General features: G+C 39.5%; 1 protein-coding gene across 7 annotated transcripts in view; it reads right to left on the bottom strand.

Annotated features, from left to right (window-relative positions):
• Positions 1–13,760, bottom strand: part of NPAS3 (neuronal PAS domain protein 3) — a 957,609-nt gene that overhangs the window by 58,415 nt on the left and 885,434 nt on the right. The gene's annotated exons all lie outside the window — the stretch shown is intronic.

Below are 13,760 nucleotides of genomic sequence, written 5' to 3'. Positions count from 1 at the left end.
GGCTGAAGGGTATCAGCCATTAACCTCATGATCACAGGGCTGTGGCTACCCACCATCATAAGACTACTGTGCCATATACTGGTAGCCCAGGAAAAGATCAAAATTCAAAATTTGAAGTATGGTTTCTACTGAATGTGTATCACTCTTGCACCTTGTAAAGTTGCAAGTTCATAAGTAAAAACATAAGTCAGGGTTTGTCTGTACTTCCTCCCATTATCCTTGAACAAGATCTCTATTATCTTGGCCCTTTCTTTGTGTGCTTGCTCTGTTTTCTGGACCAAGGATTCTGTTTTATCCATCTTTGTCTTCCTAGTACCCAGTCCAGTGTGTAATACGCAACAGGTACACAATCAGTATTGACTGCATGATTGAGTGAAATCAATTTCTAAATACTTGGAACAAAAGGTATGCTGAAGAATGAAAATTATAAATTGTTCTTAGTTACAATAGACTTTTCTTTTGATTCCCCTGGTTGTTATGGATGGATAAAGCTTGTTTTTGAGAAAGTTTCCATTATGTAGATGGAAAGCTTTGGGGGAAACCACATTCTGAAACTCTGGCTGGAACAATTAAAATTAGTTATTTCATATCAGTCTGGAAGGAACTCAAGTAGATAAACTCTAGGGTCAGCATATGCCTTGTTCAGCTTTCTTTAAAGGCATGGGGAGTAATAAAGCTTTCCATTTTATCTTCAGTGAAATAATACTGCTGAAATATCACCTCATTTTTGATGTCAGTGATGATTTCTTCTTACCTCCATGATGTCAAAAGGGAATTATTATTATTAGAATGACAGATTACTAATGATGCTGTAAAAAAAGAGGAAGAGCTGAAATCATTACAACCCAAACATCCAACATATCCCTTCTTGTCTGAGCCTCAACGTTTGAATAGTCACTTGGCAATATCACAGCTGTGTGAAAATTATTCTAAGTAGGAAGAAAATCAAGAGCAGGTGCCTATGAATTTTCACTAGCAGAGCACTAGCCTTTTAATGTTCTCAGGACTGGATGGCATAATTAGGAGGTGTGATTTCTGTATGCAGCAAGAAAAAGATTCTTTGGGGGCCAAGATATGTCACAGGCTTTTGTGGTATCTCTACTCCACTGATGCTCTTTCCCCAAGAGGAGAACCACGGGCTGGAGAGGAAGTGTGGACAAGGGGCCTCTCCAGGCTTTGGATTCTGTTGCCCTCTATGGCATGGTGACAGTTTGGTCTGTTGGTTAGGGGCTTCACTTACCCATTCATGTTGACTTCTGGGTTCTGATTCACTGTTTTTGAGCTATGGGGCTGAGGGCATGACAACATGGAGGTATCGGGCACCACCACTCTTGTGTCCTAGAGGTAAAATCCACAGAACTTAACATTCCTCCACTGTGCCAAGGTGCTTGGGATCTGGATGCTAATGGGTCATTAGCCAAACTGTATCACTCCCCTGATCTGTCCAGTGGACAGAGGGAAAAGATACATTTCAGAGAGAAGACACTAGTTTATTACAAAAGAACAGCTTAAGATGAAGAATGGTTTACATTTCCATGCTACTTTTCTTTGAGGAGTTTGACAATTATGATATTGTTAACACCACTCATCATTAAAGAACTCAAGGACTTTGCCTCTAGGGCTATTCCAGGCAGGTTAAAAGATGCGTTTCCCTTCAACTGGAAACTTACAACCGTTTCAGGCAACAATAAGCCAATTGAAAACAAACAAAGGGAAAAAGAGATAAATTTAATAAGAACATGATATTGTGCTATATTTGGCATTAACAGAGAGGTGAATATGTATTGTATTAAAGAGAGTAAGGAAAAGAAATTTGTCACTGCTCATGGAATAAGGCAAGATAGCATTAATCTCAGACCACTGTTTTATTTTTGCCTCAATTTAGGATCTAGATTGTTTTTGCAGAGTCTAGACTATCCATAGGACAAAGTATAAAGTCATCTGAGCCCTCCTGAAGAGTTAGAAAATCCTTTCCAGACCTCCTCTCCCTTGTTGCAGTGACTGGGTTAAATGTTTGCTGGAATCTTTCTCAAACCAGCAGTGACCACAAGGCAACATGGCAGCTCTTGGTAACTGTGTGGCCTTCACTGGAATTTACTGCAGGTCTTAGCCTCTCTCTTCCCAGGAGTCAGGGGCTGCTCCTATTTAGGCAGATCCTATTCCATTCCACCCAGAGGGGCTTTCACCCTAATGTAGAGAGTACACTCCAGGGAGGAAGTAATCTCAGCCATCAAATGACTAAAGGACACTGAAGGCAAGTCCTGTTATTTTGTTTCCAGCAAGGAAATAGAAGCCCAGAGTAACAAGGCTGCTTGTCCAAAGGTGCAGAGCAAGTCAGCAGCGGTGTGCTGGTGGGGGGATGGAATTTTCTGAATCCCCTCACCAGCTGTGCCCATATTAAGCCACTCTGTTTTCATGATTTCTACAAGAAGTCATGAGTTTGAAGGACATTTAACAAGGAGCTGTTGAGACCTGTTAAATATATTCAGAACTACCAAGTAATAATCAAGTGACTCTTGATTGTACTTCCAGAGTTCTAGACACTAGAATTGGGTATAAGTGGGATACAAGTTAAATACATGTTGATTTTTAAAAAACTGAATATGATAGTGTGAAAAATATGTCATAGAATATGTCAACCATTAGTGAAGCCTTTTTAAAAGGAAAACTGAAGAAAACTTCAAAGTATCTTAGCAATAGGGCCTGGAAACTAAAAATTATATAATTCTATTGGATGAATATTCTCATCTCTCTATCCCCTTTAAAGGAACTAGAATATTGACCAAAGAAAGGACTATGTTCTGGCTTTAGGATAAATGATGTCCAATATTTATAAATTTATTTTTTAAATGTTTATTGAATTTCTATTATGTGACCAAAACTATTCTAGGAGCTTCAGCTTATATTGAGGTGGGGGAGACAAATCCTATACAGACAAATTTATGAAACTGTGTTATGTTGTAAGTGCTATAAAGAACAATAAGGCAGCAGGATAAAGCAGATGATGGAGTACAGAGGGTGTGCTTGAGCTATTTTTATAGGAGGTGGTGAGGGAAGTGACATTTGAACAGAAATCTGCATGAAATGTAGGTGTGACCTGTGGATCTATGTGAAGACGATATATACTCCAGGGAGAATAAACGGCAGGTACAAAAACCCTGGTGAAAGTGAGGTGTAAATACTGCTATCAGTCAAATGATAACTTATATGGATTGCTTCTGTGGACCATTGCAAACAATGAGCTGAAAGTTATGTTTCCAACATGGCAACTTAGCAATATCCATTGCCCACTGATAGTTCAGATTAAACACATAGACACAGACACACGCACACACACACACACACACACACACACAGAGTTAAGGCAGCAGCCCAAAGTTTCTCTCTCTTGAATATTACTATAGAAAGCTGAGAACTGATTATAGAGATGATTCTTTTGTTTAAATCTGAGTTTTCTTACTCAAAGCACTTTGAGGCCTTTCTTTTAGTCTGATAGTGGAGGGCATCTCATGGTCTGTCGTCCCCTTCCCCTCCTGCCTTCATCTCTCCTCGGAGGGTTCTGTTTATACGTATGGAGATGTTTTAAGCAAACTGGAGCCTTTGTTGGCTTACAGGAGCCTAGAAACTCCATTTATTCCAGAGATCAACAACATCAAATTGGCCCTGCCCCCTACTTCATTTCTTGCATTAAAGGGCTATATTAGTCTTGCCATGATGTTAAATCAATAACAAAGAAAACCATTTGATCCGTGTTTCTTTTGTTAAAGGGACAGATGACGTACTTCAGTTATATTTTGTATCTTATATTCAAATCAATATTCAGGATACTTAAGCAGGGAAAAATTTCCCAGAAATAAATGCATTTTCTATACTCAGAAGAAATCGTTTATTATTCTAGAGTGTATGTGACTTCCAGAAGACAATCTGAACTATTACTGATGAATTACTATTTTCCATGGTTACAGGTGCATATGCAGAGGTGTAGAAGTTCAGGTTTTGGATTGTCTAGATCAACCTTTATCAAATTCATAAAATGAGTTCCATAAACACAGAACTTCACATATGGACATGAATTGCACGCTCACCATGGACCAGGTTTTGCTGTAGTGCTCACTATGACTGTCCTATCCACTTTATTTCATAAGAGTCTCACGAAGGAGCTTCTATTGGCACTCTCACTTTACAGGAGAGGAGACAGACACTTAAGGAAGTTAAACAATATACTTAAGGTCACGGAGTCAGGAAAGGCAGGACCAAGTTTAAATCCTTGGCTGTCTGATGTAATAGCCTATGGGCTTAGTCACTCTTCAGTAAGGTGGTTTTGAGGTAAGGAGGGTTAGAAAAGGGACGTATCTTGAAACCCTTGAAATCTGCAAAGTTAGGTAACTGTTGCTTTGGACCACTGGATCCAGAGATTACTTTAGAGAAACAGAAATTGTGGACCTTCACAACTGTTGTTGAGGCAGCTCAGTACATCAGTACATCAAAGAGTGCTGAGCCTGAAAAAACGAGGAACTGTGCTTCTGTTTAATTTTTAGTTCTAAAGTCTGTTTTTTTTTCTTTCTTTTAAAAATCTTTTTTTTTTTTGACTTTTTAAAAAAATTTTATTTTATTTAAAAATTTTACATAATTGTATTAGTTTTGCCAAATATCAAAATGAATCCACCACAGGTATACATGTGTTAATTGGCCAAAGCCTCATGGTAGATGATATTATAAAAATCCAGTAGCTTGAGAATATACTTACAAAGAAATTATCATAATTTTGGAAGGGCATTCATTAGTTAAATAACCGTATATACAGAAAGGTCGTTAATCTTTGCATCATTGACATCATTTTCAAACTGATCGTCATTTTCATTATTCTTAGGTAGCAAAGACACAGGAAACCAAACTGGAAAGATCTAGAATTACTCAAAAATGGGATGCTCTTGTTTGTCTACCTGCTTTATAAAAGCTGTATAATGGAAAAGGAGCTACCTATAAGTGAGCGGCATGCCTGGACTGCAGTTACTGACATACTTAGAGTTTACAGACACTTCACAGAATGGCTAGTGATTATGCCTCTAGTTGGTAAAATAGCTAGCTGATTAGTCCCGGCAGAAATGACATATCCCAAGCTAGAACTTCTGTCATGCCTTGGTAATGGGAAGTAAATTCTTTAAGATCAGAAACAATGTCAGTTATATTTAAAATGACACTGGAAACCGCATTGTAATGGACCATTGTGCAGAGGTGAGCAGGGACTAAAACGAGATAATAGGATTTTAAAAATTTGATTTTATTGGTTCTCTCCTCTATTTGCATTTTTCATCAGGATAACCTCTGCCTGTAAGTTCTACTCTGGAAGTTTTTTCTCCTTCAATTTATTCTGGGTGTCTGGGTTGATTGAAAGGCAATATATGCGTAGTCTTAGAAAGGCTGAATGGGTTGACAGAATTTTTGGTCTTCCCTGAAAATTCGTCTATTGATTTGACAAGACAGTTACATTTTGTGAAGCTTGGAATACCATAGTTGTCACTTCAAGACAACACAGAGCTGAAGCGAGGCTTCAGGGGAAGCACTGATATGTCCGGACACCTGGAATGTTTCTCAACCTCAGGTAGGAAGAAACACCCAGATGGTATCTAGTCTGTTCACACTTGTGTAGGAGGAGAGACTCCTACATGATGAATTCCATGTATGCTTTTAGAAACCTCCAGAGAAGGACCAAAACCCCACTGTCCCCTACATTAGTGCTGTGTGTGCTTGTGTGTGTGTGCTAATTTGTTTCAGTCATGTCCGACTCTTCATGACTATATGAACTGTCACCCCTCTGTCCACGAGTTTGTCCAGGTTAGAATACTGGAGTGGGTTGCCATTTCCTCCTCCAGGGGATCTTCCCGACCCAGGGGTTGAACTTGAGTCTCTTATGTCTCCTGCGTTCTTTACTACTAGCACCACCCGGGAAGCCCAGTGCTGGGCGTACCCCCAAGCTGAACTTCTCTTGGTACAATTAAAACTCTTCCCAACCAATTAGCCTCTTGGGCAAAGAAAGAACCAGTCTTCCCACAACAACACTTAACATGTTTTTAAGCAATCTTTAACATATCACTGAGTTGCAGCGGAAGGCAGGTTATTATTGAATACTGTTACACTTTTCAGAGACATAGAGCCTCAAAATGTTAATATCCAGACAAAAAGCCTTGAAAGATGATTTAATAGAAAGAAAATGGTGATAAACAGATGCCAGTATGAAGTGATGATGAATAAATGAGGTTAAGATGACTGTGTTTTCTAAAAGGAATTCTCAGCTGATAGCTCAAGGGAATGCTATAGATGTGGTACATTCTGATTTTCAGAAGGTGCACTGGTAAAGAATGATGATATCCTAGTAGGCAAGATGGAGAAGGCGAGCCAGATCATGGTATAATCATCTGGGTGCATAGCTGATCGAACGGTCACATCTAAAAGACACTGATGTCAATTAGCAGGTTCTGTAGTAGTATGTTATAGGACTCAGGACTGTCAACATTTTCATTGCTATTTCAGAAGAAAGACAGCATGCAATTCTATTCAGCTAATATGTATTGAATGGCAATTACATGCAGCATACTGTGCTGGGTGCTAAGGGAAGAAAGCAGAATAAGAAAGTACCCAGTATCTACTGCAGTATATAGGAATGAAGAAGGAATCTGAAATGAGAGGATCTGGATATTTCTCTCAGTTTTGCCATTTACCATTCACATGTCTCTAGACGAGTCAATTCATATTTCTATGGCTCAGTTTTTAACCTGTCTTCAAAAATTGGAAGGAGATAATTACCAAAAATTGTGAGGTTCACATGAGGTTATATGAAAGTGCTTTATAAAATGGAGAGAAGATAGCAGAACCTGTGTTATCTCGTTTGATCTGTAGGAAGATTCTTTGGGTTATATGCTATTAAGAGTTTTATCTTGCAGGTGAGAAAACCAAGGCACAGAGGGCTTTAGTAAAAACTAAAAATGCTATTTTAGCACAGAGAAGGGACAGGTGGATTGGGAGAAATGCAAAAAGAAGTGATGTTTGAGTGGTGCCATATTGGTTCAGTAAAAGTTCTCCAGGTGGAAGTGTGGCAGAAAGGCATTTTTAGGGGAAAAATAATATCATGGTCAAAAGGATAGCAGTGTGAGTATGCAAATGTATTTCAAGAAAGATGATTGGACTGATTTTATTAGAGCATCAGTATTCGGAGTTCTAAGAAAGAATGATGGAGATGGTAGTGGGCAAGGATCAGATTCTTGAATATGTTGGCACTGTGAACTATTGAAGTCTTAGGAGCAGAGAAGTAAATGATCACTGAGACTTTGGGAAGATATTCCATGGAGCTGAGTTCAGGACAGATTGGAGAAGTAAATTTTCTGGGAGGTAATTTGGGGGTTTCTCGTGACAGATCTGGAAAAAAGGCACTAAATTGGAGGAATGGCAATAAGAGCAGATGGATTCAACTGATTTTGGCAGCACATTAAAGTGGGAGGTGATCAAGAGGGAGGGGTTGATATCTTAGTATCATAGACTTGGTTTAATAAGACTTAAACGAAGAACTAAAATTCCAGATGATTGAAACAGTAATAATTCCCTTCTAGTTTGTTATCATCTTGAGTCTTGTCAGTATACGCATTCAATCAGGAATATGTTTGCATATGAAAAGCCTTCAATTCCAAAATTGACCTAGCTTGACATTGAAAATCCTGGTGACGTGACTCTGTTGCACACTAAAGTGAACAGGAAACAGGGGACCATGTGCCACAGGAAATAATTCTCAACTACAGATTGAATCTTTTAATAGTCAGTATTATGTTTATAAAAATATTTTCTGACAAGTACTTTTTCAGAAGATTATCTCTGTGTGCATGTGGGGGTCAGAATGGAAATCTTCTCTTTGTCCTTCTGTACTCTAGGAGTTGATGTCTTTTGTCACAGAACTTCAGTACGTATTATTAACACTAAATGGACATAAGGGAGTGAGAAATGAGGAGGAAGGAAATGACTATTGTAATATTGGTGAAATATGTTCTGGAAGATGCACTAACTTGATTTCTTAATAAGTATCAAAGATTAATCACATTAAATAGCGTTTTGTAACCCGAAATCACTGGATACACTTCAGTGATTCAAGAACTTCCTGATGCAAAATACATTTACCTTGGGAGAGGTGCTACAGATTTCATCAAATCCTTAAAGGCATCTAGTGCTCAGTTGCTTCAGTCATGTCTGACTCTTTGCAACCCCATGGACTGTAGCCTGCTAGGCTCCTCTGTCCATGGGACTCTCCAGCTAAAAATACTGGAGTGCGTTGCTATGCCCTCCTCCAGGGAATCTCCACAACCCAGGGATCAAACCCACATCTATGTCTCCTGCATTGGCAGGTGGATTCTTTACCACTAGCGCCACCGGGGAAGCCCCATGGGCATCTATGACACCCCGAATAAAACAAATCACTGGTAAAATTATGGAGAGGCCTTACTCTACAGAACAGATACAATAATGAATTTTAAAAAATGAACAAGAGAAGTTTCTAACTTAAAACATGACAATGGTTGTGGGCTTAGAATAGACAAAAAGCATTTCCTGTAGCTAATTAGCACCCTCTAAATTTCTGCTTTTGTTACTTCATGTTTGGATATTGATAAAAGAGTCTTAAAGCTGAATTATATCAGCAGGCTGAATAAACTAGTGAGCCTACAAAGTATTTTTCTCTATTATTATTTATACTTTGACTCTTTAGACCATGACAAGGCTGGATAGGTTTCAGGAATCGTTTGGCTTAACACGTAGCTACAGGCAAATTCATAGCCAAGTTATCCCAGATGGGGAAACTGCTTGTTTTTAAGTATCTGGAGCTCTCCCACCCTCTGTTAGTAATGTTTGCGTGTGTCAGAGTGGGAACTCCTGAATTTGAGGCTTTTTAAGGAGTGATTCTCAGCACGGTATCAACATAACAGAGATTCTCTATCTGTCTGTTTCCCAGACCAGGATGTTCCACCACACCCTGAGACGTCAGGATATCATCATGTATGTGGATAAATACTCTAGAAATGACAGTGCTGCTGGTGGGCATTTACGAATAGAGTATAAAATGGAATGGTCCCATCCAAGGGACAGGAGGTAAGGAGGCAACCCTGTGAGTCCTTCCTTCTCTTATTTCCCTGATTACATTATCTCCTTTTGCTCTACTGTGCTATACCTAGGAAGTTCCCCCAGACCTAGACCTACTCAAGAAGGTAGAATATTGATGCACTGCAACTGAAAGGAGAGGCCCATTATGTGAAGATAGGTGGCCAACAACGAAGCCCCGAAGGCTTAAAAAGTGGCTGGTCTAGATGGTGGCTCAGATGATAAAGAATCCATCTGCAATGCGGGAGACCTGGGTTCGATCCCTGGGTGGGGAAGATCCCCTGGAGAAGGGAATGGTTACCCACTCCAGTATTCTTGCCTGGAGAATTCCGTGGACAGAGGAGCCTGGCAGGCTACAGTCCATGGGGTCACAAAAAGTTGGACATGACTGAGTGACTAACACTTTCACTCCATCAGATAACACAGCAAATGGAGACAGAGACAAGGAATGTCAGCTCACAGCAGGGAAACCTCATTGGAGAAGAGAGGGCAACTTTCCTGAGGCCTGGGGTGTGGAAGCAACTCCAATTTATATACCACTGTCAACCTGATTAGCAGATACTGGTTGGCACTTCTTTGGCTAGAATTCTTGACCATGGCTATATGAGCAGGTATCATATACCCTAGAAAGAAAGGTAAATCTCTGTAAACTGGTGCTGTGGAATCTGCTGAGATACCAAGGGAAGGTCTTAATCAAGCAAGAGGTTTTTCTTTTAAAAATTTAAATTTATTTTTCCTTTGTTGAGGTCCATTTTGTGCCGAGCCCTTCTTTGGACTTCATATGTTAAGCACTGACACAGAGCAGTGAGCAGACAGGGCTCTGGAGCCTAAATGCCTGGCTCAATCCTGACTCCTTAGGAGCTACTTAAGAACTATAAGAATGACCGTGGGCAAAGTATTGAAGCTCTGGAAGTCTCAGCTTCACCACCTGCAAAATAGGCATAATAAGAGAATGTAAGCCTTGAACAATGCCCGGCACAGAGGACGTTTTTATATGAAGTTGTGGGGCTTGGGTAAAATCAGTAGAAAATGGCACAGTCCCTGCCAGGCTTCAGTAAGTGGCACTTGTGTTACCATTATTACTGTCCGTGACAACAATGATGACCCTGAAAAGTTACGGAGAAAGTCAGAACAGCCCATGTGCCAAGGTCATGGGAAAAAATGGAGGAAAATGTAGTGACCTGCATCGAGCAAGGCTTAACATCTTGAATCTTTAACTAAGGGGAAAGAAATAAGCAAACAATGGTAATAAATTAGGGAGAATATTGGGAGTATGGAGAAATTATCATCGCTGTTTCTTTTTATTTGTGTTTATTGTGTGGTGGGGGGGGTGATTACCAGTTTTATTTGAATGTTTTATAAGCTGTTAGATTTATTTACTGAGAATGAACAGATAAATAGGGATGTTATTCAGCTGTGTCATGTCACGGCTTCTCATCAGCTCTTCCACTCACTTCCAGACAAGGTTAATTAATGAGGGAAGTTCACTGTGGAGGAGGAGGGGGAGAGCTGGATCTGCTGGGTGATTCATCTTATTGGGGGAACAGGGGATGAAGCAGCTCTCATGTGAGCAGTGCTGGGGAGGGAATCAGCACTGGATGGAGCCTCGCAGGATATGTTGAGAAAGATGGTACTGTCAGAGGACTGTGATCACTTTAACACGATATAATTCATCTTTTTTATTTTTGTAAATTATGAAAATATGTTAACACATTTACAGGAGACTTGGAAAATACAGAACAAAGTTACATATAGTTCCACTATGTTTTACACTTGTTGTAAGTCAATAAACTAAGATTATTAGTTGGAGTTTCACTATGAAACTCTCAGAAATTAATAGAAGGAAGGTATAGAGCAGTAGCAGAATAGAGTAAACCTGAAAAGCATTATCAACACAATTAAGATTTATACAATTTTCACACAAGAGTAGGATACAAGTTCCCATAGACTATAAACTAGGAGACCCTAGAACATATCCAGAGACTTAAGACCAGGTGCAGAAATTTCATGGTCTAAAAGTATTGAAATCATACAGAGTCTGTTCTCTTATTACTGTGGAATTATGTTAGAGATCAATATCAAAAGATATTTGAAAATAACCCACATATTTTCAAGTGCAATGTGACATTTACCAGGAGAGATCTTTGACTATGATCACTTTAACATGATATAATTTGATTGAAACTGGAACAGCTTCTAAATCTCTTCTAATCCTAGATGTTCAAGGTTGTACTTTTTAATATTTTGTTTCCCTTCTTAGAGCAAGGTGTCTTAATCCTAAACCAGAGGAGCTCCAGAAACATTCTTCTTCTATTTATGTTTTCATGGAGGGCCTTTTCATTCACCTCTCCTAGGTGACATGTCACTCAGGGAGACCTTCAGTGAGCCTATCGAATGTGGTCCCCATCAGCCATTCCCTCACATTACCTTGCTTTACTCTTTGCCTAAAAGAGTGTGGCCTTGTGGCTAAGTGCAGGGGATGCAGAGCCAGACTGCCAGAGTTAAACCCCCAGCCTTGTCCTTCCCAGTGTATGACCTTGGGTGTTTAATTAACCTCTCAAGGCTTAGTTTCTTCATCTGTAAAATGCAAACAATGAAAATACTTCCTTCTTGGACAGTCGCAAAGACATACAAACTGTCGCACACTCAGCATACTGTGGTGAGCACAAATGTTAGCTACTCTTTTAGCCTTCATTGCTCTCTGAAATCACTTTATTTATTTACTTATTGTGTTCTTTTTCCTTGCTGCTTGTTAGCAGTTAGAAGGGACTTTTTGTTGTTCAGTGCTGAGTTTAGGATCTCAGGCTCCACAAATATATTTATATATTTGTCGAAATAATGAATGAATATTGTATCAGTATTTAAGAAATTTCAGATCATGTAGCAAAACAGGTTGCCTGAGCTGCCCGAATGACGGGACAGACCAACAGAACCCAAGCCACTTAGTCTCTTGCCTGGATTGGAACTCACACTATTTCTCTATGTTGTTATTATTTTTACCACACCTCCTACTTTGTGGCAAAGCTAAGATGCTGCAAAGTTTTATAATCTCTAGTTTGTTGTATGAATGTAGTAATAATTTTCTGTTGGTTTTCAAACAATTAAGTTATCTAATGATATTGAATTATACTAGATATTGCTTTTTCAAAATATACCTCACCCCTTCCACCCTTCTTTCCTTCTGGGATATGCCTGCTACAAACCAGTACAAACTGGGAAAGATGAAGAACTAAAATGGAGAAAAGTTGGAATACCAATAATGCATCTTTCTAGCATTAACATGACAATACTCGCTACATCTAATAGTTTGCCTATAGAATTTCACACTGGCTGAGACTACACAGCTAACAACTAGTAAATGTATAGTGTTTCAGTGAGGCAGGAAAATACAAAATTGGCATAAGATAGTCCGTTTTCTGTCCTCCGACGTGCCCCTTTGTCACAGGACTACAAATCACTCTGTAGGTGGAGCTAATGCACCCGGTGCTGCCCAAGTACCTACCTCTCCCTTGCCTCGATCCCTGTTAAAAATTAAGGGTGTTCCCAATGTGCCCTTTGGGCTGTGGGACAGCCCATCTAAAGATTGTCCCTAGAAAGACCTGCTTTGCCACTGCTTTATTTTTTTAGAGAAGAATTAATATCAAAGAAAATGTCTGATTCTGACTTTTCTGTAGCTGCTCCTGTCCTGATGACTTATATAAGGTTTTCAAAGCCTGATGAGAATGATTGTTACTATCCCTGGCAAGGCTAGAGCACTAACCCACAAGAACAGGGCTACTGCAAGCTCTAGACTCTCCAATGGGAAGAGGTCACACTGGCAACAGCCATAGTGCATTCCATTAGTTCGCCCTCCTCATATAATAAATACTGTTTGAGAGATTGGTTAGCGTGTTGTAAAATTGATAAGATTCAGGTTGCCAAAGGCATTTCATGAATTTCATAGGTCTTAATTTATGTTGCTATGGTAACTGAAATGTTGGAATTTCCCAAGATTAGAGCTTTTATATTCTTAACTTTAGAATGGTAAAATAATGTAGATTATGACTCTGGACTTGGTCTTTGCTCTTGCATGAAACATGTTTTCTGTATGTGGAGTGTCCTATCTATGCTAAGGTGCGAATGAACGTTCAGCCACTGTTAATTTCAAAATTACGATTTCTGACATCCAACCTGATTTTCTTATCTACATGTATGAATCTTGGTGGCCAAGATGTTTTTTTTTTTTTTTCAAATGGACAGTCTTTCTCTAAAGAGAAAGAGGGGATTGGAAGAGGGAGGTGGGAGAAGTAGAATTTTTATAGTAGTAGTTCTAGAATAGTCATCTTAAGGACTAATGTGAATTTGGCTCACCTTCTCCATCAAAGTGAATTTCCAGCATGTGCTGAAGCACTTGATGCATTATTAACATGTGTTTTAAGAAAAGACACTCTGTTGAAGCATTTAGTGAGCCAGCACTGTCTGAAGTGAGAACGTGAGATATAATGAGTCCCCTGCCTTGAGACAGGAAGATAACTAAGAACCCTGTGCGCTGCTCACAGTCACATGTATTGATCATGTGGACCCAAAGCAGCTGGGACACGCAATGCAAATGACCTAGGATGGACCCGAGACAGGAGTCTCACCCC

This window comes from Bos indicus, chromosome 21 (assembly GCF_029378745.1).
Source record: "Bos indicus isolate NIAB-ARS_2022 breed Sahiwal x Tharparkar chromosome 21, NIAB-ARS_B.indTharparkar_mat_pri_1.0, whole genome shotgun sequence".
NCBI lineage: Eukaryota > Metazoa > Chordata > Mammalia > Artiodactyla > Bovidae > Bos > Bos indicus.
Note: the sequence above shows the minus strand (reverse complement) of the source record. Positions and strands in the feature narration are given on the sequence as shown.